We start from the raw sequence: 27,337 nt of genomic DNA on the forward strand, positions 1-27,337 counted from the left end.
CACCCACTGATTGATGTAGTGATTTTTTCAGGTAGATTTTGGAACCCAAATCAATCCAAAAAATTAATAGGCTTTCTATGGCCAGCAATTTGAGAGAGAGAGAGAGAGAGATAGCACACCCAGGAGTCAAGACTGGCACACAAGCAGAAAGGGCAATATTAATCTCCCACCTATTTTTATTTTTTTTTTCAGGGAGACTTTATAAACAAAATAAAATAAAATGATTTTTTCAGGAATAATTTAGAAACCAAATAAAATAAAATGATTTTTTCAATGACAATTTAGAAACCAAATAAAAAAAAAAAAAGGCTTTCTATGCCCCACTGAGTGAGAGATGGCACACACAGGAGTCAGGAGTGGCCCACAAGCCCAGAGGCCATTATTTTTCTCCCACTGATTGATGTTGTGATTTTTTCAGGTAGATTTTAGAACCCAAATCAAGCAAAAAAATAAATAGGCTTTCTATGGCCCACTGACTGAGAGATGGCACACACAGGAATCAGGAGTGGCCCACAAGCCCAGAGGCCAATATTTTTCTCCCACTGATTGATGTTGTGATTTTTTCAGGTAGATTTTGGAACCCAAATCAAGCCAAAAAATTAATAGGCCTTCTATGGCCCACAATTTGAGAGAGAGAGAGAGATGGCACACCCAGGAGTCAAGACTGGCACACAAGCAGAAAGGGCAATATTAATCCCCCACCTATTTTTTTTTTTTTTTTCAGGGAGACTTTATAAACAAAATAAAATAAAATGATTTTTTCAGGAATAATTTAGAAACCAAATAAAATAAAATGATTTTTTTCAATGACAATTTAGAAACCAAAAAAAAAAAAAAAAAAAAGGCTTTCTATGCCCCACTGAGTGAGAGATGGCACACACAGGAGTCAGGAGTGGCCCACAAGCCCAGAGGCCAATATTTTTCTCCCACTGATTGATGTTGTGATTTTTTCAGGTAGATTTTGGAACCCAAATCAAGCAAAGAAATTAATAGGCTTTCTATGGCCCACAATTTGAGAGAGAGAGAGAGATGGCACACCCAGGAGTCAAGACTGGCACACAAGCAGAAAGGGCAATTTTAATCTCCCACCTATTTTTTTTTTTTTCAGGGAGACTTTATAAACAAAATAAAATAAAATGATTTTTTCAGGAATAATTTAGAAACCAAATAAAATAAAATGATTTTTTCAATGACAATTTAGAAACCAAATAAAAAAAAATAAAAAAAGGCTTTCTATGCCCCACTGAGTGAGAGATGGCACACACAGGAGTCAGGAGTGGCACACAAGCCCTGAGGCCAATATTTTTCTCCCACTGATTGATGTAGTGATTTTTACAGGTAGATTTTAGAACCCAAATCAAGCAAAAAAATAAATAGGCTTTCTATGGCCCACTGACTGAGAGATGGCACACACAGGAGTCAGGAGTGGCCCACAAGCCCAGAGGCCAATATTTTTCTCCCACTGATTGATGTTGTGATTTTTTCAGGTAGATTTTGGAACCCAAATCAAGCAAAAAAATAAATAGGCTTTCTATGGCCCACTGACTGAGAGATGGCACACACAGGAGTCAGGAGTGGCACACAAGCCCTGAGGCCAATATTTTTCTCCCACTGATTGATGTAGTGATTTTTTCAGGTAGATTTTAGAACCCAAATCAAGCAAAAAAATAAATAGGCTTTCTATGGCCCACTGACTGAGAGATGGCACACACAGGAGTCAGGAGTGGCACACAAGCCCCGAGACCAATATTTTTCTCCCACTGATTGATGTAGTGATTTTTTCAGGTAGATTTTAGAACCCAAATCAAGCAAAAAAATAAATAGGCTTTCTATGGCCCACTGACTGAGAGATGGCACACACAGGAGTCAGGAGTGGCACACAAGCCCTGAGGCCAATATTTTTCTCCCACTGATTGATGTAGTGATTTTTTCAGGTAGATTTTAGAACCCAAATCAAGCAAAAAAATAAATAGGCTTTCTATGGCCCACTGACTGAGAGATGGCGCACACAGGAGTCAGGAGTGGCATACAAGCCCTGAGGCCAATATTTTTCTTCCACTGATTGATGTAGTGATTTTTTCAGGTAGATTTTAGAACCCAAATCAAGCAAAAAAATAAATAGGCTTTCTATGGCCCACTGACTGAGAGATGGCACACACAGGAGTCAGGAGTGGCACACAAGCCCTGAGGCCAATATTTTTCTCCCACTGATTGATGTAGTGATTTTTTCAGGTAGATTTTAGAACCCAAATCAAGCAAAAAAATAAATAGGCTTTCTATGGCCCACTGAGTGAGAGATGGCACACACAGGAGTCAGGAGTGGCACACAAGCCCTGAGGCCAATATTTTTCTCCCACTGATTGATGTAGTGATTTTTTCAGGTAGATTTTAGAACCCAAATCAAGCAAAAAAATAAATAGGCTTTTTATGGCCCACTGAGTGAGAGATGGCACACACAGGAGTCAGGAGTGGCACACAAGCCCTGAGGCCAATATTTTTCTCCCACTGATTGATGTAGTGATTTTTTCAGGTAGATTTTAGAACCCAAATCAAGCAAAAAAATAAATAGGCTTTCTATGGCCCACTGACTGAGAGATGGCACACACAGGAGTCAGGAGTGGCACACAAGCCCTGAGGCCAATATTTTTCTCCCACTGATTGATGTAGTGATTTTTTCAGGTAGATTTTAGAACCCAAATCAAGCAAAACAATAAATAGGCTTTCTATGGCCCACTGACTGAGAGATGGCACACACAGGGATGGCACTCTAGCAGAAATGCCAATCTTAATCTCCCACAAAAAACAAACAAACCAGGGACTGTCCTGCAATTACTATCTCCCTGCAGTAATCTCAGCCAGGTATGGCAGGCAGCAATAAGGAGTGGACTGATGCACAAATTAAATAAAAAGTGTGGACAAACAAAAAAGATAGCTGTGCAGAAAGGAAGGAACAAGAGGATTTGTGCTTTGAAAAAAGCAGTTGGTTTGCACAGCGGCGTACACACAGCAATGCAGCTATCAGGGAGCCTTCTAGGGCAGCCCAATGAGCTATAGCGCTGAGAAAAAAAAAAAATGTAGCTTCCACTGTCCCTGCACACCGAAGGTGGTGTTGGACAGTGGAAATCGCTACAGCACAAGCGGTTTGGTGGTTAATGGACCCTGCCTAACGCAACCCCTGCTTCTGACGAAGCGGCAGCAACCTCTCCCTAAGCTCAGATCAGCAGCAGTAAGATGGCGGTCGACGGGAACGCCTCTTTATAGCCCCTGTGACGCCGCAGACAGCAAGCCAATCACTGCAATGCCCTTCTCTAAGATGGTGGGGACCAGGACCTATGTCATCACGCAGCCCACACTCTGCGTTCACCTTCATTGGCTGAGAAATGGCGCTTTTCGCGTCATTGAAACGTGACTTTGGCGCGAAAGTCGCGTACCGCATGGCCGACAACGCACAGGGGTCGGATCGGGTTTCATGAAACTCGACTTCGCCAAAAGTCGGCGACTTTTGAAAATGTTCGACCCGTTTCGCTCAACCCTACTCATGATGTTTGCAAAGCACAGCCATAATTCCGCTTGATCACCATGTACATGGCACCATGTGGGGACTACCTCCCGCTGATGGTATATATCCATGCCAATATCTTTTGTGGGGCTAAACATTGGAAACTAGATAGAATACTATGAAATGGTGAGAATCCATCCCCATCCAGGAAACTAGAGTAATCACATGACATCACATAAGGTAGCCCATTAGAACTCCTATGGTATATCATAAGGGTATCATATACACCATGTTCCAAATAATTATGCAAATGATATTTTTCTCGGATTTTCCTAAATGGTTGGTGCAAATGACAGTCAGTCTAATAAAAGTCATCACCCATTAGAGTATACATCGAATTTTATTGAAGAAACCTCCCAATGATAACAGTATAATCTCCTAAATGAATGAAAACTCTAAATGCACTGTTCCAAATTATTATGCACAGTAGAATTTCTATACATTTCATATGTTTTAAAGAACTGAAAATGCTCATTTGTGGAATTTGCAGCATTAGGAGGTCACATTCCCTGAACAAAAAATCTATTTCACTCCAACACATCCTAACAGGCCAAGTTACATGTTAACATAGGACCCCTTCTTTGATATCACCTTCACAATTCTTGAACTTGTGAGTTTTTGGAGAGTTTCTGCTTGTATTTCTTTGCATGAAGTCTGAATAGCCTCCCAGAACTGCTGTTTTGATGTGAACTGCCTCCCACCCTCATAGATCTTTTGCTTGATGATACTCCAAAGGTTCTCTATAGGGAAGAGGTCAGGAGAAGATGGTGGCCACACCATGAGTTTATCTCCTTTTATGTCCATAGCAGCCAAAGACTCGAGGTATTTTTTTCAGCATGAAATGGTGCATTGTCATGCATGAAGATGATTTTGCTCCTGAAGGCACGTTTGGGCTTTTTATACCATGGAAGAAAGTTGTCAGTCAGAAACTCGATATACTTTGCAGAGGTAATTTTCACACCTTCAGGAACCTTAAAGGGCCCTACCAGCTGTTTCCCCATGATTCCGGACCAAAACATGACTCCTCCACCTCCTTGCTGACGTCGCAGCCTTGCTGGGACATGGTGGCCATCCACCAACCATCCACTACTCCATCCATCTGGACCATCCAGGGTTGCTCGACACTCATCAGTAAACAAGACTGTTTGAAAATTAATCTTCATGTATGTCTGGGCCCACTACAACCGTTTCTGCTTGTAAACACTGTTAAGGGGTGGCCGAATAGTAGGTTTATGAACCAAAGCAAGCCTTTGAAAGATCCTACACCTTGAGGTTCAAGGGACTCCAGAGGCAACCAGCAGCTTCAAATATCTGTTTGCTGGTTTATAATGGATTTTTAGCAGCTGCTCTCTTAATCCGATGAACTTGCCTGGCAGAAACATTCCTCATTATGCCTTTATCAGCACGAACACGTCTGTGCTCAGATTCAGCCACTAATCTCTTAACAGTACGATGATCAGGCTTAAGTTTTCGTGAAATATCTAATGTTTTCATCCCTTGACCAAGGCATTGCACTATTTGATGCTTTTCGACAGCAGAGAGATCCTTTTTCTTTCCCATGTTACTTGAAAACTGTGGCCTGCTTAATAATGTGGAACATCATTTTTGAGTAGTTTTCCTTTAATTAGAATCACCTGGAAAACTAATTATCACATGTGTTTAAGATTGATTTCAGTGATCCATTGAGCCCTGAGACACAATACCATCCATGAGTTTATTTGAAAAACAAAACAATTAAATCTTTATGACACTTAAATACAATTTGCATAATAATTTGGAACACAGTGTACCGTAGTGTTGGTTACAGTTATTGGTATGAACAGGGTCTCCTGTTCCCGTGGTGCACACTATTCTTCATTGCCCCTCTTCTCTCTGACACAAAAGATTCATGGGAAGAAAGACTTGTCACATTCATCTTCCAAGACCTGTACTGATATCCACAATCAGAACTAATCTGCCACCTAATGATGGTGCTCTGTCCTCCCAATCATAATGGGGTGTCTGTCCTGTCATTCTGAGCGATTGGTAGATAGAGTACCATGTCTTTGTCCTGATGTTTAGGGGACGCACAGAATGACCATAGGTTGTGTGCAGCCCTGACCTTCATATTCTACATTGTACAACCTCCATTGCCTTAAAATCAAGAAGCCCAGTAAGTAGTGTTGTTAATAATGGCAGCCGTTTGGGAGGCATAGTCTTCGGTGATACATTAACTGCATAATCTGCCATTTACATTTTCCCATAAATAACGATCAGGTCATGAAACATGTTCTTTATATATGAACGCTAAAAAGAAAATCCGCTCAGAGTGTTCTCTGCCTTCCCCGACTTTACTTGTCTCTCTCCATATAGCCTGAGATGACCTTGATGAATTGAACTCGACACTACAGAAATTCATCCCAGCCGCACTGACAAAGGAGTTGCTGACTTTGTATACCTCAGGAATTATTTTTGTCTCTCTTCATCTTCTTGCTTTGTATTCGGAGCAGTGCTATCGTGAAAACAAAAAAGATTTCCAGTGCATTTACTAAAATGTTTCTTAACTTTACAATGGACAGGCATTGTTTAGTAAATTACAAGCCAAACTAACTTAGAGAGGAAAGAAAACTTTTGCCAAGTGTTCCTATGACCATGCCATCCAGGAGAACATCATGGTTCTGGTCTGTCTGTCTCTAATTATGTACATTTGTATATTAAAAATCAGTACTCCCCTCCTTTTCAGTTTGCCAGTTACCAGTTACTGTATGTGCTAATGTATATGAAAGGGTGCAGTAATAGCAAGCATCATTTACAGGTAGAAAATTGGAGGCAACACTATCTGTTTTTACACAAGGCTCTAATATCCCAATGACATAGTCACCACCACATCAGTATGAAAGGTACTGAACCGTAACACCAGAACCTAATCATCATGTAATCATGGACATTAGTGACGAGCTGGCTCGGGTTTTAACTCAGCATCTGGGCGTGTTCTTATGTTTGAATCCCTGCAGCTGCATGATTTGCGGCTGTTAGACAGCCTGAACACATGTGGGGATTGCCTGTTTATTAGGGAATCCCCAGGTGTTGAGGTTGCATAACAGCTGCAAATCATGCAGCCACAGGGACACAAACATAATATACAAGCACGCCCAGATACTCATAAAACACCTGAGCATGCTCAAATAAGACATTATCAGAGCACATTCATCATCACTAATGGATATGAGCAGCTCATGATACAGAAAAACACATTTGATTGTCATTGCATGTGGAGGAGGGGAGGAGATGAGCTGTGAATGGTGGATCCTATATTATCTACAGTATATCAGGGTGAGAAATTTCAGTGATCTCTACAGAACTGGAAGTGTCTGTGTACAATTATAAAGGCACAGATGATTGGCCTCGGGGAGACCAAAACATCCAACACTGCGGAGACACCATCACGTGTTTCTCAACGCAGTGATTCCAGAACACTGCCCCCATCCCTTATGGGAAATATGCAGATGCAGGTAAAGAAGCTGCGGAGACACCATCACGTGTTTCTCGACGCAAGCAGTGAATAGCCAGGCCTTTCCCCGGGAAGGAACAACCACGGGAAGGGCAGCATCCTATGAAGGAAAGCCACCTATGCCAAGCATGGTATCCATCCACAGACAGCTGTTTCGGGGTGTTTGCCCCTCATCAGTATGGAGTAGGAATCTGGGTATTAGGAGCAGTGCCTAGTAAAAAGGCTATAAAGGCACAGATGATTGGCCTCGGGGAGACCAAAACATCCAACACTGCGGAGACACCATCACGTGTTTCTCAACGCAGTGATTCCAGAACACTGCCCCCATCCCTTATGGGAAATATGCAGATGCAGGTAAAGAAGCTGCGGAGACACCATCACGTGTTTCTCGACGCAAGCAGTGAATAGCCAGGCCTTTCCCCGGGAAGGAACAACCACGGGAAGGGCAGCATCCTATGAAGGAAAGCCACCTATGCCAAGCATGGTATCCATCCACAGACAGCTGTTTCGGGGTGTTTGCCCCTCATCAGTGTGGAGTAGAAATCTGGCTATTAGGAGCAGTGCCTAGTAAAAAGGCTATAAAGGCACAGATGATTGGCCTCGGGGAGACCAAAACATCCAACACTGCGGAGACACCATCACGTGTTTCTCAACGCAGTGATTCCAGAACACTGCCCCCATCCCTTATGGGAAATATGCAGATGCAGGTAAAGAAGCTGCGGAGACACCATCACGTGTTTCTCGACGCAAGCAGTGAATAGCCAGGCCTTTCCCCGGGAAGGAACAACCACGGGAAGGGCAGCATCCTATGAAGGAAAGCCACCTATGCCAAGCATGGTATCCATCCACAGACAGCTGTTTCGGGGTGTTTGCCCCTCATCAGTGTGGAGTAGGAATCTGGCTATTAGGAGCAGTGCCTAGTAAAAAGGCTATAAAGGCACAGATGATTGGCCTCGGGGAGACCAAAACATCCAACACTGCGGAGACACCATCACGTGTTTCTCAACGCAGTGATTCCAGAACACTGCCCCCATCCCTTATGGGAAATATGCAGATGCAGGTAAAGAAGCTGCGGAGACACCATCACGTGTTTCTCGACGCAAGCAGTGAATAGCCAGGCCTTTCCCCGGGAAGGAACAACCACGGGAAGGGCAGCATCCTATGAAGGAAAGCCACCTATGCCAAGCATGGTATCCATCCACAGACAGCTGTTTCGGGGTGTTTGCCCCTCATCAGTGTGGAGTAGGAATCTGGCTATTAGGAGCAGTGCCTAGTAAAAAGGCTATAAAGGCACAGATGATTGGCCTCGGGGAGACCAAAACATCCAACACTGCGGAGACACCATCACGTGTTTCTCAACGCAGTGATTCCAGAACACTGCCCCCATCCCTTATGGGAAATATGCAGATGCAGGTAAAGAAGCTGCGGAGACACCATCACGTGTTTCTCGACGCAAGCAGTGAATAGCCAGGCCTTTCCCCGGGAAGGAACAACCACGGGAAGGGCAGCATCCTATGAAGGAAAGCCACCTATGCCAAGCATGGTATCCATCCACAGACAGCTGTTTCGGGGTGTTTGCCCCTCATCAGTGTGGAGTAGGAATCTGGCTATTAGGAGCAGTGCCTAGTAAAAAGGCTATAAAGGCACAGATGATTGGCCTCGGGGAGACCAAAACATCCAACACTGCGGAGACACCATCACGTGTTTCTCAACGCAGTGATTCCAGAACACTGCCCCCATCCCTTATGGGAAATATGCAGATGCAGGTAAAGAAGCTGCGGAGACACCATCACGTGTTTCTCGACGCAAGCAGTGAATAGCCAGGCCTTTCCCCGGGAAGGAACAACCACGGGAAGGGCAGCATCCTATGAAGGAAAGCCACCTATGCCAAGCATGGTATCCATCCACAGACAGCTGTTTCGGGGTGTTTGCCCCTCATCAGTGTGGAGTAGGAATCTGGCTATTAGGAGCAGTGCCTAGTAAAAAGGCTATAAAGGCACAGATGATTGGCCTCGGGGAGACCAAAACATCCAACACTGCGGAGACACCATCAAGTGTTTCTCAACGCAGTGATTCCAGAACACTGCCCCCATCCCTTATGGGAAATATGCAGATGCAGGTAAAGAAGCTGCGGAGACACCATCACGTGTTTCTCGACGCAAGCAGTGAATAGCCAGGCCTTTCCCCGGGAAGGAACAACCACGGGAAGGGCAGCATCCTATGAAGGAAAGCCACCTATGCCAAGCATGGTATCCATCCACAGACAGCTGTTTCGGGGTGTTTGCCCCTCATCAGTATGGAGTAGGAATCTGGGTATTAGGAGCAGTGCCTAGTAAAAAGGCTATAAAGGCACAGATGATTGGCCTCGGGGAGACCAAAACATCCAACACTGCGGAGACACCATCACGTGTTTCTCAACGCAGTGATTCCAGAACACTGCCCCCATCCCTTATGGGAAATATGCAGATGCAGGTAAAGAAGCTGCGGAGACACCATCACGTGTTTCTCGACGCAAGCAGTGAATAGCCAGGCCTTTCCCCGGGAAGGAACAACCACGGGAAGGGCAGCATCCTATGAAGGAAAGCCACCTATGCCAAGCATGGTATCCATCCACAGACAGCTGTTTCGGGGTGTTTGCCCCTCATCAGTGTGGAGTAGGAATCTGGCTATTAGGAGCAGTGCCTAGTAAAAAGGCTATAAAGGCACAGATGATTGGCCTCGGGGAGACCAAAACATCCAACACTGCGGAGACACCATCACGTGTTTCTCAACGCAGTGATTCCAGAACACTGCCCCCATCCCTTATGGGAAATATGCAGATGCAGGTAAAGAAGCTGCGGAGACACCATCACGTGTTTCTCGACGCAAGCAGTGAATAGCCAGGCCTTTCCCCGGGAAGGAACAACCACGGGAAGGGCAGCATCCTATGAAGGAAAGCCACCTATGCCAAGCATGGTATCCATCCACAGACAGCTGTTTCGGGGTGTTTGCCCCTCATCAGTGTGGAGTAGGAATCTGGCTATTAGGAGCAGTGCCTAGTAAAAAGGCTATAAAGGCACAGATGATTGGCCTCGGGGAGACCAAAACATCCAACACTGCGGAGACACCATCACGTGTTTCTCAACGCAGTGATTCCAGAACACTGCCCCCATCCCTTATGGGAAATATGCAGATGCAGGTAAAGAAGCTGCGGAGACACCATCACGTGTTTCTCGACGCAAGCAGTGAATAGCCAGGCCTTTCCCCGGGAAGGAACAACCACGGGAAGGGCAGCATCCTATGAAGGAAAGCCACCTATGCCAAGCATGGTATCCATCCACAGACAGCTGTTTCGGGGTGTTTGCCCCTCATCAGTGTGGAGTAGGAATCTGGCTATTAGGAGCAGTGCCTAGTAAAAAGGCTATAAAGGCACAGATGATTGGCCTCGGGGAGACCAAAACATCCAACACTGCGGAGACACCATCACGTGTTTCTCAACGCAGTGATTCCAGAACACTGCCCCCATCCCTTATGGGAAATATGCAGATGCAGGTAAAGAAGCTGCGGAGACACCATCACGTGTTTCTCGACGCAAGCAGTGAATAGCCAGGCCTTTCCCCGGGAAGGAACAACCACGGGAAGGGCAGCATCCTATGAAGGAAAGCCACCTATGCCAAGCATGGTATCCATCCACAGACAGCTGTTTCGGGGTGTTTGCCCCTCATCAGTGTGGAGTAGGAATCTGGCTATTAGGAGCAGTGCCTAGTAAAAAGGCTATAAAGGCACAGATGATTGGCCTCGGGGAGACCAAAACATCCAACACTGCGGAGACACCATCACGTGTTTCTCAACGCAGTGATTCCAGAACACTGCCCCCATCCCTTATGGGAAATATGCAGATGCAGGTAAAGAAGCTGCGGAGACACCATCACGTGTTTCTCGACGCAAGCAGTGAATAGCCAGGCCTTTCCCCGGGAAGGAACAACCACGGGAAGGGCAGCATCCTATGAAGGAAAGCCACCTATGCCAAGCATGGTATCCATCCACAGACAGCTGTTTCGGGGTGTTTGCCCCTCATCAGTGTGGAGTAGGAATCTGGCTATTAGGAGCAGTGCCTAGTAAAAAGGCTATAAAGGCACAGATGATTGGCCTCGGGGAGACCAAAACATCCAACACTGCGGAGACACCATCACGTGTTTCTCAACGCAGTGATTCCAGAACACTGCCCCCATCCCTTATGGGAAATATGCAGATGCAGGTAAAGAAGCTGCGGAGACACCATCACGTGTTTCTCGACGCAAGCAGTGAATAGCCAGGCCTTTCCCCGGGAAGGAACAACCACGGGAAGGGCAGCATCCTATGAAGGAAAGCCACCTATGCCAAGCATGGTATCCATCCACAGACAGCTGTTTCGGGGTGTTTGCCCCTCATCAGTGTGGAGTAGGAATCTGGCTATTAGGAGCAGTGCCTAGTAAAAAGGCTATAAAGGCACAGATGATTGGCCTCGGGGAGACCAAAACATCCAACACTGCGGAGACACCATCACGTGTTTCTCAACGCAGTGATTCCAGAACACTGCCCCCATCCCTTATGGGAAATATGCAGATGCAGGTAAAGAAGCTGCGGAGACACCATCACGTGTTTCTCGACGCAAGCAGTGAATAGCCAGGCCTTTCCCCGGGAAGGAACAACCACGGGAAGGGCAGCATCCTATGAAGGAAAGCCACCTATGCCAAGCATGGTATCCATCAACAGACAGCTGTTTCGGGGTGTTTGCCCCTCATCAGTGTGGAGTAGGAATCTGGCTATTAGGAGCAGTGCCTAGTAAAAAGGCTATAAAGGCACAGATGATTGGCCTCGGGGAGACCAAAACATCCAACACTGCGGAGACACCATCACGTGTTTCTCAACGCAGTGATTCCAGAACACTGCCCCCATCCCTTATGGGAAATATGCAGATGCAGGTAAAGAAGCTGCGGAGACACCATCACGTGTTTCTCGACGCAAGCAGTGAATAGCCAGGCCTTTCCCCGGGAAGGAACAACCACGGGAAGGGCAGCATCCTATGAAGGAAAGCCACCTATGCCAAGCATGGTATCCATCCACAGACAGCTGTTTCGGGGTGTTTGCCCCTCATCAGTGTGGAGTAGGAATCTGGCTATTAGGAGCAGTGCCTAGTAAAAAGGCTATAAAGGCACAGATGATTGGCCTCGGGGAGACCAAAACATCCAACACTGCGGAGACACCATCACGTGTTTCTCAACGCAGTGATTCCAGAACACTGCCCCCATCCCTTATGGGAAATATGCAGATGCAGGTAAAGAAGCTGCGGAGACACCATCACGTGTTTCTCGACGCAAGCAGTGAATAGCCAGGCCTTTCCCCGGGAAGGAACAACCACGGGAAGGGCAGCATCCTATGAAGGAAAGCCACCTATGCCAAGCATGGTATCCATCCACAGACAGCTGTTTCGGGGTGTTTGCCCCTCATCAGTGTGGAGTAGGAATCTGGCTATTAGGAGCAGTGCCTAGTAAAAAGGCTATAAAGGCACAGATGATTGGCCTCGGGGAGACCAAAACATCCAACACTGCGGAGACACCATCACGTGTTTCTCAACGCAGTGATTCCAGAACACTGCCCCCATCCCTTATGGGAAATATGCAGATGCAGGTAAAGAAGCTGCGGAGACACCATCACGTGTTTCTCGACGCAAGCAGTGAATAGCCAGGCCTTTCCCCGGGAAGGAACAACCACGGGAAGGGCAGCATCCTATGAAGGAAAGCCACCTATGCCAAGCATGGTATCCATCCACAGACAGCTGTTTCGGGGTGTTTGCCCCTCATCAGTGTGGAGTAGGAATCTGGCTATTAGGAGCAGTGCCTAGTAAAAAGGCTATAAAGGCACAGATGATTGGCCTCGGGGAGACCAAAACATCCAACACTGCGGAGACACCATCACGTGTTTCTCAACGCAGTGATTCCAGAACACTGCCCCCATCCCTTATGGGAAATATGCAGATGCAGGTAAAGAAGCTGCGGAGACACCATCACGTGTTTCTCGACGCAAGCAGTGAATAGCCAGGCCTTTCCCCGGGAAGGAACAACCACGGGAAGGGCAGCATCCTATGAAGGAAAGCCACCTATGCCAAGCATGGTATCCATCCACAGACAGCTGTTTCGGGGTGTTTGCCCCTCATCAGTGTGGAGTAGGAATCTGGCTATTAGGAGCAGTGCCTAGTAAAAAGGCTATAAAGGCACAGATGATTGGCCTCGGGGAGACCAAAACATCCAACACTGCGGAGACACCATCACGTGTTTCTCAACGCAGTGATTCCAGAACACTGCCCCCATCCCTTATGGGAAATATGCAGATGCAGGTAAAGAAGCTGCGGAGACACCATCACGTGTTTCTCGACGCAAGCAGTGAATAGCCAGGCCTTTCCCCGGGAAGGAACAACCACGGGAAGGGCAGCATCCTATGAAGGAAAGCCACCTATGCCAAGCATGGTATCCATCCACAGACAGCTGTTTCGGGGTGTTTGCCCCTCATCAGTGTGGAGTAGGAATCTGGCTATTAGGAGCAGTGCCTAGTAAAAAGGCTATAAAGGCACAGATGATTGGCCTCGGGGAGACCAAAACATCCAACACTGCGGAGACACCATCACGTGTTTCTCAACGCAGTGATTCCAGAACACTGCCCCCATCCCTTATGGGAAATATGCAGATGCAGGTAAAGAAGCTGCGGAGACACCATCACGTGTTTCTCGACGCAAGCAGTGAATAGCCAGGCCTTTCCCCGGGAAGGAACAACCACGGGAAGGGCAGCATCCTATGAAGGAAAGCCACCTATGCCAAGCATGGTATCCATCCACAGACAGCTGTTTCGGGGTGTTTGCCCCTCATCAGTGTGGAGTAGGAATCTGGCTATTAGGAGCAGTGCCTAGTAAAAAGGCTATAAAGGCACAGATGATTGGCCTCGGGGAGACCAAAACATCCAACACTGCGGAGACACCATCACGTGTTTCTCAACGCAGTGATTCCAGAACACTGCCCCCATCCCTTATGGGAAATATGCAGATGCAGGTAAAGAAGCTGCGGAGACACCATCACGTGTTTCTCGACGCAAGCAGTGAATAGCCAGGCCTTTCCCCGGGAAGGAACAACCACGGGAAGGGCAGCATCCTATGAAGGAAAGCCACCTATGCCAAGCATGGTATCCATCCACAGACAGCTGTTTCGGGGTGTTTGCCCCTCATCAGTGTGGAGTAGGAATCTGGCTATTAGGAGCAGTGCCTAGTAAAAAGGCTATAAAGGCACAGATGATTGGCCTCGGGGAGACCAAAACATCCAACACTGCGGAGACACCATCACGTGTTTCTCAACGCAGTGATTCCAGAACACTGCCCCCATCCCTTATGGGAAATATGCAGATGCAGGTAAAGAAGCTGCGGAGACACCATCACGTGTTTCTCGACGCAAGCAGTGAATAGCCAGGCCTTTCCCCGGGAAGGAACAACCACGGGAAGGGCAGCATCCTATGAAGGAAAGCCACCTATGCCAAGCATGGTATCCATCCACAGACAGCTGTTTCGGGGTGTTTGCCCCTCATCAGTGTGGAGTAGGAATCTGGCTATTAGGAGCAGTGCCTAGTAAAAAGGCTATAAAGGCACAGATGATTGGCCTCGGGGAGACCAAAACATCCAACACTGCGGAGACACCATCACGTGTTTCTCAACGCAGTGATTCCAGAACACTGCCCCCATCCCTTATGGGAAATATGCAGATGCAGGTAAAGAAGCTGCGGAGACACCATCACGTGTTTCTCGACGCAAGCAGTGAATAGCCAGGCCTTTCCCCGGGAAGGAACAACCACGGGAAGGGCAGCATCCTATGAAGGAAAGCCACCTATGCCAAGCATGGTATCCATCCACAGACAGCTGTTTCGGGGTGTTTGCCCCTCATCAGTGTGGAGTAGGAATCTGGCTATTAGGAGCAGTGCCTAGTAAAAAGGCTATAAAGGCACAGATGATTGGCCTCGGGGAGACCAAAACATCCAACACTGCGGAGACACCATCACGTGTTTCTCAACGCAGTGATTCCAGAACACTGCCCCCATCCCTTATGGGAAATATGCAGATGCAGGTAAAGAAGCTGCGGAGACACCATCACGTGTTTCTCGACGCAAGCAGTGAATAGCCAGGCCTTTCCCCGGGAAGGAACAACCACGGGAAGGGCAGCATCCTATGAAGGAAAGCCACCTATGCCAAGCATGGTATCCATCCACAGACAGCTGTTTCGGGGTGTTTGCCCCTCATCAGCCAGATTCCTACTCCACACTGATGAGGGGCAAACACCCCGAAACAGCTGTCTGTGGATGGATACCATGCTTGGCATAGGTGGCTTTCCTTCATAGGATGCTGCCCTTCCCGTGGTTGTTCCTTCCCGGGGAAAGGCCTGGCTATTCACTGCTTGCGTCGAGAAACACGTGATGGTGTCTCCGCAGCTTCTTTACCTGCATCTGTGTACAATTAGGCTCAGTGGTCAGAGTGTAAACTGCAGCATTTCAGTGGTTTTATTAGAAATATTGACAGACAAATGTATAAAAAAAAGTTAAAAATGTTACGGTAATTGTAAAAACGATTCAAGTTATATATGCTTTATGATAAAGCCTTAAAGGGGTGGTCCAATACTAACACTGATTTAATCCTAAATGTCTATTTAATGTAATAATGTCATAGATTTTCTAATATACAGCCACTGCCTTCATTGACCAATTCTCCACCTGGCTTCACTTTCTCTCTGCTGACATCCCCACCATCATAATGGGTGACTTTAATATCCCTACTGATAACCACCAACTGGCCTCATCCTTTGGACTTACTCAGTGGTCCTCCACAGCCACCCACACAGACGGACATACGCTAGACCTCATCTTCACCCGCCTCTGTTCCTTATCTAATCTCACAACCTCTCCCCTCCCTTATCTGACCACCATCTACTCACCTTCTCTTCCTTGTCCTTCTCACCTGCCCCCCACGTCCAGCCAGTACCACATCCTCGCAGAAACCTTGCACACCTAGACATTCACAGACTCTCAGACTCTCTTCTACCCCTGTCCTCCATATCTTCACTCCATGACACGGATAGCGCTACCGCTTTTTATAACTCCACCCTCACATCAGCCATAGACTCAGTCGCCCCTCTCATGCATGGCAAAGTGCGACAAATCAATAGGAAACCCTGGCATAACAACCTCACCAAAAAACTCCGACAAGCATCCAGGGTCGCTGAGCGGCGTTGGAAAAAACACGCCTGCCAGACAACTTCACCGCTTTCAAACAAGCTACACTTGCCTTCAAACTAGCCCTCACTTCTGCTAAACAGACCTATTTCACTAACCTTGTATCTTCACTATCCTATAACCCAAAACAACTGTTCAGCACATTTAACTCTCTCCTCCGCCCACCACTGCCACCTCCAACTCCCCTAATCTCTTCTGAGGACTTTGCCACCTACTTCAAAAACAAGATCGACCAAACAAGGCAAACCTTTACTGTTCCACCACCCCAACCACTCCATATATCAGACCTCTGCCGTTCCCCAATAACTTCCCTCTCCAACATCACTGAAGGAGAACTTATTCGCCTCCTTTCCAAATCACACCTCACCACCTGTGCACTTGACCCCATCCCTTCCCACCTGCTCCCCAACCACACTAACACGCTCATTCCAGCCCTAACAAAGAAGAACAACAAGGAATAGACCATAAAAAGGGGATCACCTGAGGCATTGGATCAAGTATTAAAATACAAATTTTATTTATATAATACAAAAAGAACACAGAAAACCACACGGAGCACAAGTTAAAAACATTAAAATTGGTCACACATGTGACCTACATGCAATACCAAATGGCTCATAATGAAGCCAACCCCCTGAAGCAACTCCCCAGTAATAGTATTATTATTATTTATTGTTATAGCGCCATTTATTCCATGGCGCTTTACATGTAAGGAAGGGTATACATAATAAAAACAAGTACAATAATCTTAAACAATACAAGTCATAACTGGTACAGGAGGAGAGAGGACCCTGCCCACGAAGGCTCACAATCTACAAGGGATGGGTGAGAATACAGTAGGCAAGAGTAGAGCTGGTCATGCAGCGGTTTGGTCGATCGGTGGTTACTGCAGGTTATAGGCTTGTCGGAAGAGGTGGGTCTTCAGGCTCTTTTTGAAGGTTTCGATGGTAGGTGAGAGTCTGATATGTTGTGGTAGAGAGTTCCAGAGTAGGGGTGATGCGCGAGAGAAATCTTGTATGCGATTGTGGGAAGAGGAGATAAGAGGGGAATAGAGAAGGAGATCTTGTGAGGATCGGAGGTTGCATGCAGGAAAGTACCAGGAGACGAGGTCACAGATGTATAGAGGAGACAGGTTGTGGATGGCTTTGTATGTCATGGTTAGGGTTTTGTACTAGCAGCCCGGCTAGCTCAGTCGGTAGAGCATGAGACTCTTAATCTCAGGGTCGTGGGTTCGAGCCCCACGTTGGGCGTAATTTTCTCCTGGAGCAGAACAATATTGTATCATACAATTAGGTTCTGTAGAAGGACGTAGATCTGGGGATTTATTATGATGGAATATAGGCTGAACTGGATGGACAAATGTCTTTTTTCGGCCTTACTAACTATGTTACTATGTTACTATGTTACTGGAGTCTCTGAGCAATGGGGAGCCAGTGAAGGGATTGACAGAGGGGAGAAGCTGGGGAATAGTGGGGCGACAGGTGGATTAGTCGGGCAGCAGAGTTTAGAATAGATTGGAGGGGTGCGAGAGTGTTCGAGGGGAGGCCACAGAGCAGGAGGTTGCAGTAGTCAAGGCGAGATATGATGAGGGCATGGACTAGGGTTTTTGCAGATTCTTGGTTGAGGAATGAACGGATTCGTGAATATTTTTGAGTTGAAGTCGGCAGGAAGTGGAAAGGGCTTGGATATGTGGTTTGAAGGAGAGATCAGCGTCAAGGATTACCCCGAGGCAGCGAGCTTGTGGGACTGGGGAGAGTGGGCAGCCATTTACTGTAATGGATAGGTTCGTTTGGGGGGGGTCACGTGAGATGGGGGAGAGATGATGAATTCTGTTTTGTCCATGTTAAGTTTCAGAAATCTAGCGGAGAAGAAGGATGAAGTAATGGACAGACATTGAGGGATTCTGGTTAGTAGGGAGGATATATCTGGTCCAGAGATGTAGATCTGTGTGTCATCAGCATAGAGATGATACTGAAAGCCATGAGATTCTATGAGCTGTCCCAGGCCAAAGGTGTAAATGGAGAAGAGCAGGGGCCCTAGGACTGAACCTTGTGGGACTCCGACAGATAGGGGGCGAGGCGAGAGGTGGTGTGTAAGTGGGAGACGCTGAATGTCCGGTCTGTTACATAGTAACATAGTAACATAGTTATTAAGGTTGAAGGAAGACTTTAAGTCCATCTAGTTCAACCCATAGCCTAACCTAACATGCCCTAACATGTTGATCCAGAGGAAGGCAAAAAAAACCCATGTGGCAAATAGTAAGCTCCACTTTGGGGAAAAAAATTCCTTCCCGACTCCAGATACGGCAATCAGACTAGTTCCCTGGATCAACGCCCTATCAAGGAATCTAGTATATATACCCTGCAACATTATACTTTTCAAGAAAGGTATCCAATCCCCTCTTAAATTTAAATAATGAATCACTCATTGCAACATCATATGGCAGAGAGTTCCATAGTCTCACTGCTCTTACAGTAAAGAACCCGCGTCTGGTATTATGCCTAAACCTTCTTTCCTCCAGACGTAGAGGATGCCCCCTTGTCCCTGTCTTAGGTCTATGATTAAAAAGATCACCAGAAAGGTCTTTGTACTGTCCCCTCATATATTTATACATTAAAATAAGATCACCCCTTAGTCTTCGTTTTTCCAAACTAAATAGCCCCAAGTGTAATAACCTATCTTGGTATTGCAGACCCCCCAGTCCTCTAATAACCTTGGTTGCTCTTCTCTGCACCTGCTCTAGTTCAGCTATGTCTTTCTTATACACCGGAGACCAGAACTGTGCACAGTATTCTAAGTGTGGTCGAACTAGTGACCTGTATAGAGGTAAAATTATGTTCTCCTCATGAGCATCTATGCCTCTTTTAATGCATCCCATTATTTTATTTGCCTTTGTAGCAGCTGCCTGACACTGGCCACTGTACATGAGTTTGTCATCCACCCATACTCCCAGGTCTTTTTTATTGACGGTTTTGCCCAGAGATTTAGAATTAAGCGCATAGTTATACATCTTATTGCTTCTACCCAAGTGCGTGACCTTACATTTATCCCCATTAAAGCTCATTTGCCATTTATCAGCCCAAGCTTCTAGTTTACATAAATCATCCTGTAATATAAAATTGTCCTCCTCTGTATTGATTACCCTGCAGAGTTTAGTGTCATCTGCAAATATTGAAATTCTGCTCTGAATGCCCCCTACAAGGTCATTAATAAATATCTTAAAAAGAAGAGGGCCCAATACTGACCCCTGTGGTACCCCACTGCTAACCGCGACCCAGTTCGAGTGTGCTCCATTATTAATAGGTATGATGAGATCCAGGATAGGGCCAAGTCTGTGATGCCAAGGGATGAGAGGGTCTGTAATAATAGGGAATGGTCCACTGTGTCAAAGGCAGCCGACAGGTCCAGGAGGAGAAGGACAGAGTAGTGTCGCTTGCTCTTGGCGGTTAAGAGGTCATTGGTGACCTTAGTAAGGGCAGTTTCAGTGGAGTGGTGTGACCGGAAGCCAGATTGTAAGTGGTCGAAGAGGGAGCAAGAAGAGAGATGGGAGGACAGTTCAAGGTAGACGTGTTGTTCCAGTAGCTTGGAGGCATAGGGGAGAAGTGATATAGGGCGATAGCTAGATACAGAGGATGGGTCAAGAGAGGGCTTTTTGAGGATAGGTGTGATGGAGGCATGTTTAAAGCTTGAAGCTTGAGGGGAAAACACCAGTTGTTAGTGATAGATTGAAGAGATGGGTTATGGTTGGGATGAAGACTGTGGTGAGGTTTGGGATGAAGTGGGATGGGATCGGGTCAAGTGCACAGGTGGTGAGATGTGATCTCGATAGTAGAGTGGAGAGTCGATCTTCTGTAATGGTATGTAATGTAATGGTAATGGTATAACTCCTATCATCCCCCCCTCCTTGGACCTCGCTACGCTCAAAGGCAGCAGTGAGCTGCGGAGCTCGAATGTGCTCAGCAGGCTCCCAGGACCTGTCCTCTGGGCTATAACCCTTCCAGTCCACCAAATAAAATTTTTTGCCACGTACCACCTTGCACCCCAAAATGGCGTTCACCTCGTAATCGTCCAAAGACGAACCTGATGTCCCAGCAGATGACTCGGAAAACCAGGACATGTACACGGGCTTCAGGTCCCAAATGTCCCGTGCCTCCTCAGCCCAGTCCGCCACCCTGGAGTTGGTGGAAGACACGGGCATAGGCACAGGGACCCGCGGATGCTGGCCGTAATTAAGGAGGAAAGGAGTCTGACCGGTGGAGTCGGCTACAGCATTGTTAAGTGCAAACTCCGCCCATGGTAGCAAGGATGCCCAGTCATCCTGCCTGGCAGAAAAAAAATGTTGCAGATATGTGACCAGGGTCTGGTTTGCCCTCTCTACCAACCCATTCGTCTTGGGATGATATGCTGAGGAGAGATCAACTCAATGCTGAGTAGACGACAAAGCTCTCTCCAGAATCAAGACGCAAACTGGGGACCTCGGTCACTGACAATTTTGTCCGGCATACCATGTAGGCGAAATATGTGTTTAATAAACCACACCGCCAGAGCCCGTGCAGAAGATAGCCGGGGAAGAGGCACCAAGTGCACCATTTTGGAAAAATGGTCAGTGATCACCCAAATAATGGTGCAGCTACGAGACTTGGGTAAGCCCACAAAATCCATCCCAACCATCTCCCAGGGCCTGTCTGCTACCGGCAGGGGGTGAAGCAATCCAGCTGTTGCTGGGTTGACGAGGAGACTTGTTCTTGGCGCAGGAGACACATGCCCGAACATAGTTTGCGACATCACGGGCCATATGCGGCCACCAATATGTCCTCGCCAGTAGCTCAGATGTACTTTTTGTCCCGAAATGTCCACCCACCCTAGACAAGTGAGCCCAAGAGAGAACCTCCGGACGCAAACTGGATGGTACAAAAGTCTTGCCCGGAGGCACAGACTCTAGCGAAACCAGGGCCACAGTTCTCAGGCTCTCGGAAGGGGCAATAAGCCGAGGCTCCTTTTCCCCCTCCTCAGATGATACAACGGAGTGAGAGAGAGCATCGGTACGAAAGTTCTTCTCCCCGGAAAGAAAATGAAGGGTGAAATGGCCTGGCGAGAATTTACCCGCTGGGCGGTCTGTAAATAAACCAAATTCTTGTGGTCTGTGAATACTTAGAAGGGAAAGCGAGCCCCCCTCCAATAGATGTCTCCACTCTGAGAAGGCCAACTTCATTGCTAGCAACTCCCTGTCCCGATGGAATAATTCATCTCCGCCGGTGTGGAGGTTTTGGAAAAGAAGAAGCAAGGATGCTTCCGACCTTGAGAATCCTTTTGGAAGAGGACTGCTTCAGCACCAACGGATGAGGCATCCACCTCCATTATAAATGGCTTATCTACATCGGGGCGAGGTAAGATGGGAGCGCTAGCAAAATGAGATTTAATAGAAGTTAAGGCCTTGGAGACCTCCTCAGACCACAATTTGGGATTTGCTCCCTTCTTGGTGAGGGCTACCAAATTTGAGAAATGAGGGATGAACTGGTGATAATAGTTAATGAACCCCATAAAGCGCTGCACCGCTTTAAGAGAATGGGGTTCTTGCCAGTCCATTACAGCTTGTAGTTTGGCAGGATCCATAGCCAATCTCGGGGCGGAGATGATATAGCCCAGGAAAGGCAGAGGCGGGAACTCGATACCTGACACACACCTTGTTTTTTTTCTGACTGATTTGTCAAAGAGCTGCGTTTTTGCGAAATGCAGCATATCACTTTTTTCAGCATTTTGGCAGCATTTTTCACCCATTGAAAGCATCGGGTAGTGCAAAAAAGCTGCAAAAATTGCAGGTATCAGGTTTTTCTGCGTTTTTGGTGCCAAAACAGATGAAGTTCTATCAGATTATTTGTTATGCACTAAACTACAGTATATCAGCATGCACAAGAGTCAAATGTACCCTGCCAAAAACGCAGTCATTACAAACAGAGTGATCAATTTCAAGTGTTTATTTATGTTAATGTTGAAGATTATGGCTTACAGCCAATGAAAACCCAAAAGTCATTGTCTTAGTAAATTAGAATAATTACCGTATATACTCGAGTATAAGCCGAGATTTTCAGCCCAAAATTTTGGGCTGAAAGTGCCCCTCTCGGCTTATACTCGAGTCAAGGTGGGTGACAGGGTCGGCGGGTGAGGGGGTGAGGGCGCTGAGGCATACTTACCTAGTCCCAGCGATCCTCGCGCTGTCCCTGCCGTCCCACGGTCTTCTGTGCTGCAGCTTCTTCCCCTCTTCAGCAGTCACGTGGGACCGCTCATTACAGAAATGAATAAGCGGCTCCACCTCCCATAGGGGCGGAGCCGCCTATTCAATCCTCTAATCAGCGGTGCCGGTGACCGCTGATAGAGAAAGAAGCTGCGGCACCGAAGACCAGGCAGAGGGACAGCGCGAGGATCGCCAGGACTAGGTAAGTATAGCATATTCACCTGTCCACGTTCCAGCCGCCGAGCGTCGCTCCATCTTCCCGGCCGGCGCCTCCATCTTCCCGGCGTCTGCGCTCTGACTGTTCAGGCAGAGGGCGCGATGATGCATATAGTGTGCGCGGCGCCCTCTGCCTGATCAGTCAGAGCAGAGACGCCGGGAAGATGGAGGCGCCGGAACGAGACGCCGGGAGCTGCAATCAAGGGAGGTGAGTATGTGTTTTTTTTTTTATTGCAGCAGCAGCAGCGGCGGCGGCAGAGATTTATGTGGAGCATCTATGGGGCACAGTGAATGGTGCAGAGCACCGTATATGGCACATCTATGGGGCACAGTGAACGGTGCAGGGCACCGTATATGGCACATCTATGGGGCACAGTGAACGGTGCAGGGCACCGTATATGGCACATCTATGGGGCACAGTGAACGGTGCAGAGCACCGTATATGGCACATCTATGGGGCACAGTGAACGATGCAGGGCACCGTATATGGCACATCTATGGGGCACAGTGAACAGTGCAGGGCACCGTATATGGCACATCTATGGGGCACAGTGAACGGTGCAGAGCACCGTATATGGCACATCTATGGGGCACAGTGAACGGTGCAGGGCACCGTATATGGCACATCTATGGGGCACAGTGAACGGTGCAGGGCACCGTATATGGCACATCTATGGGGCACAGTGAACGGTGCAGAGCACCGTATATGGCACATCTATGGGGCACAGTGAACGGTGCAGAGCACCGTATATGGCACATCTATGGGGCACAGTGAACGGTGCAGAGCACCGTATATGGCACATCTATGGGGCACAGTGAACGGTGCAGAGCACCGTATATGGCACATCTATGGGGCACAATGAACGGTGCAGAGCACCGTATATGGCACAGCTATGGGGAAATATGAACGGTGCAGAGCACTGTATGGCACAGCTATGGGGAAATAATGATCTATTTTTATTTTTGAAATTCACCGGTAAATGCTGCATTTCCACCCTAGGCTTATACTCGAGTCAATAAGTTTTCCCAGTTTTTTGTGGCAAAATTAGGGGGGTCGGCTTATACTCGGGTCGGCTTATACTCGAGTATATACGGTAACAAAAAACACCTGCAAAGGCTTCCAGAGCATTTAAAAGGCCCCTTAGTCTGTTTCAGTAGGCTTCATAATCATGAGGAAGACTGCTGACTGTACAGATTCCAGAGGGCAGTAATTGACACTCCACATGGAGGGTAAGCCACAAAAGGTCATTGCTAAAGAAGCTGGCTGTTCACAGAGTGCTGTATCCAAGCATATTAATGGAAAGTTAAGTGGAAGGAATAAGTGTGGTAGAAAAAGGTGCACAAGCAACCCGGGTAACTGCAGCCTTGAAAGTATTGTTACGAAAAGGCCATTCTAAAATTTTGGGAAGATTCACAAGGAGTGGACTGCTGCTGGAGTCATTGCTTCAAGAGCCACCACACACAGACGTCTCCATGACATACAAGTGTCACATTCCTTTTGTCAAGCCACTCATGACCAATAGACAATGCCAGAAGCGTCTTACCTGGGCCAAGGATAAAAAGAACTGGACTGTTGCTCAGTGGTCCAAGGTTTTGTTTTCAAATGAGAGTAAATTTTGCATTTCATTTGGAAATCACGGTCCCAGAGTCTAGAGGAAGAGTGGAGAGGCACACAACCCAAGATGCTTGAGATCTAGTGTGAAGTTTCCACAATCAGTGATGATTTGGGGAGCCATGTCATCTGCTGGTGTAGGTCCAGTGTGTTTTATCAAGACCAAAGTCAGCACAGCTATCTACCAGGAAATTTTAGAGTACTTCATGCTTCCCTCTGCCGACAAGCTTTTTGGAGATGGAAATTTCATTCTCCAGCATAACTTGGTACCTGTCCACACTGTCAAAAGTACCAATACCTGGTTTAAAAACAACAGCCTCACTGTGCTTGATTGGCCAGCAAACTCACCTGACCTTAACCCTACAGAGAATCTATAGTGTATTGTCAAGAGGAAGATGAGAGACACCAAACCCAACAATGCAGACAAGGTGAAGGATGCTATCAAAGCAACCTGGGCTTCCATAACACCTCAGCATTGCTACAGGCTGATCATCTTTGATGCAGTAATTGATGCAAAAGGAACCCTGACCAAGTATTGAGTGCATTTACTGAACATACATTTCAGTAGGCCAACATTTCGAATTTTAAAATCATTTTTCAAGCTGGTGTTATAAAGTATTCTAAAGTATTCTAATTTACTGAGATAATGACTTTTGGGTTTTCATTGGCTGTATGCCATAATCATCAACATTAACAGAAATAAACACTTGAAATAGATCACTCTGTTTGTAATAACTCTATATATGAGTTTCACTTCTTGTATTGAAATAAATTAACTTTTTGATGATATTCTAATTTTGTGAGAAGCACCTGTATGTGAAATAATGTGTTCCCAGATTACCCAATATTAAGACTAGGATCATTCAGTTCACTGACCACATGGTCCACAGGAATAATATGTCATTGATAATACCGTTTTTAATTAATTGTGTTAGTTGATTATGATTTACTCAACATAGAGAGGAAATTACCATTTTGATTTTCATCCATGGGTAGTATGTAGGGATGGGCAAGCCCAAACGGTAAAATTCAAGGTCCGTACCGAACATCTAGTGTCCATGCACGGACCCTGTGTACGGTCTTCTCTCTGAAGTCTGTGTTACTGTTCGGGTTTGGCAACCCCGAACATCTGGCTTTCCCAAGCTGTCATCTGTGAGGCATTGCGAGAAACACTGGCTCTGATCAGTGATAAGTTTGTTATCGCCAGTCAAAGTGCTGCGGTTCCAACGCTTTCATATAGATGACAGTGTGTGAGCCAGCAGCTGTGACCTCTGGTAAAAGATTACCGCCAGTCACAGTCATCGACTTATGAGAGTACTGCTTTCATCATCCTATGCCTGGTCTCCCTGACAGCAGCGCGAGAAGGTGTACGATAATGAGAGTGTTCATCTGCCGGCGCCTGTGCAATAAATAAAATTAAAAAATGGCATGCAGTCCCCTCTCTTATTGATAACCAGTGCAGGGAAAACCGACAGCTGTGGGCTGCAGCCCTCAGCTGTCAGCACATTATCTTGACTGGCTATCAAAAATAAAGGGATTCCCACAACGTTTTTTTTTTTTTTAATTTAAATAATTTAAAAATGGCATGGGGCCCTTTAAAAATGGCATGGGGCCCTACCATGATCATGATAAGAGAATTCTCTTGTCATCGTTCGACTGCTCTCACTGCTATCAGCAAGACCAGGTGTACGATGGTGAGAGTAGTACTCTCATCAGCCAAAGCCTGTGGCCAGCGGTAACATTTTTACCGCTGGTCAGAGTGCTGGCTCACACACTGTCATCTGTGTGACAGTGTGGGAACCGTAGCACTCTGATCGGATGTAACCAACTTACCGCCGATCAGAGCTGGTGTTTCTCGTGCTGTCACACAGATGACAATGTGGGAAACACCGGATGTTCAGGCCCTCCATTCATTTGAATGGTGTCCGTGTTCGGGGTACCGTTCTGGTAACCGAATCAAACTTTTTTTAATGTTTGGCCAAACTCACAGACCCGAACATCCACGTGTCCAACCATCAATAGTAGTATCACTGAATCTCTGTTTCTAGCACATGCACATTCCCATTCAGTCAGGTTTCTGCTTTCACTTTCCTTTTTTCTTGGAAAGCTTCCTGGAGATACAACTGCAAAATACAGGTAAACGGTCATATAACACTTATAAGAGGGTGTATTCACATGTGATTTTTTACATACGAGTTTTATTCAAGCTTTTCATAGATAACGCATACCCATTATAGAGTATGGGACTGTTTACCTGTTTTTTTCTGTGGTTTGAGTGGTCTACACCAAAAGACAAAAAATTGCCCGACTGATTGGATTATACTTTCCAATTCAAGTCAATAGGTCTTTGAAAAATCGGACAGCACCTTGATGCCATTTATGTGTAATCCACGTGCTGTCTGATTTTCATGTTTGATTCATAGAAGCTTTAGAAAATTTCTTGAACTAAAATGAAGATGATGAAGCTCTAATGGTAAAAACTGATAACATATGCTGATGAAAATCTGATCCACATACTTGATGCCACTGACTGAGTGCTGAAACTGTACTTAAAAAACCCCACGAGTGTATGTTGTTTTTTAAAATGGCAGCCTGTTGGCTACAAATGCCACTGTATACACTTTGATATGTCACAACCATTCTTCAGACAAATATGCTGTATATACATTGTAAATAGACACTTAGACTGCTTCCTGATCAATGCTGAAGCCTTTTTTTTTGGCATACATAGCATTAATGATACCAACCAAAAGGCTGATCACTTTGGTACATCCGATCTGATGTTTTGCATTTTGGGGGGGTTGTTAGCAAAATTAGGAAAGCTGTTTGTGCCAAACAAAAGATTTGCGCTTGATCAATTGAAGACCAATCCGGGGCCAGGTCACACACCACAGCAAAGACTAATCAGCAATTTATCATTATAATTTATGGCTTTACATGCAGAACAAC

General features: G+C 46.5%; 1 protein-coding gene and 1 non-coding gene across 2 annotated transcripts in view; both read left to right on the forward strand.

The window, feature by feature from the left end:
* KIF26B (kinesin family member 26B) overlaps positions 1–27,337 on the forward strand; it is a 616,088-nt gene that overhangs the window by 211,246 nt on the left and 377,505 nt on the right. The gene's annotated exons all lie outside the window — the stretch shown is intronic.
* TRNAK-CUU (transfer RNA lysine (anticodon CUU)) lies at positions 17,506–17,578 on the forward strand. Its single transcript has one exon. It is a non-coding gene; the product is annotated as a tRNA-Lys (tRNA).

This window comes from Ranitomeya imitator, chromosome 5, assembly GCF_032444005.1.
Source record: "Ranitomeya imitator isolate aRanImi1 chromosome 5, aRanImi1.pri, whole genome shotgun sequence".
NCBI classification, from domain to species: Eukaryota; Metazoa; Chordata; class Amphibia; order Anura; family Dendrobatidae; genus Ranitomeya; species Ranitomeya imitator.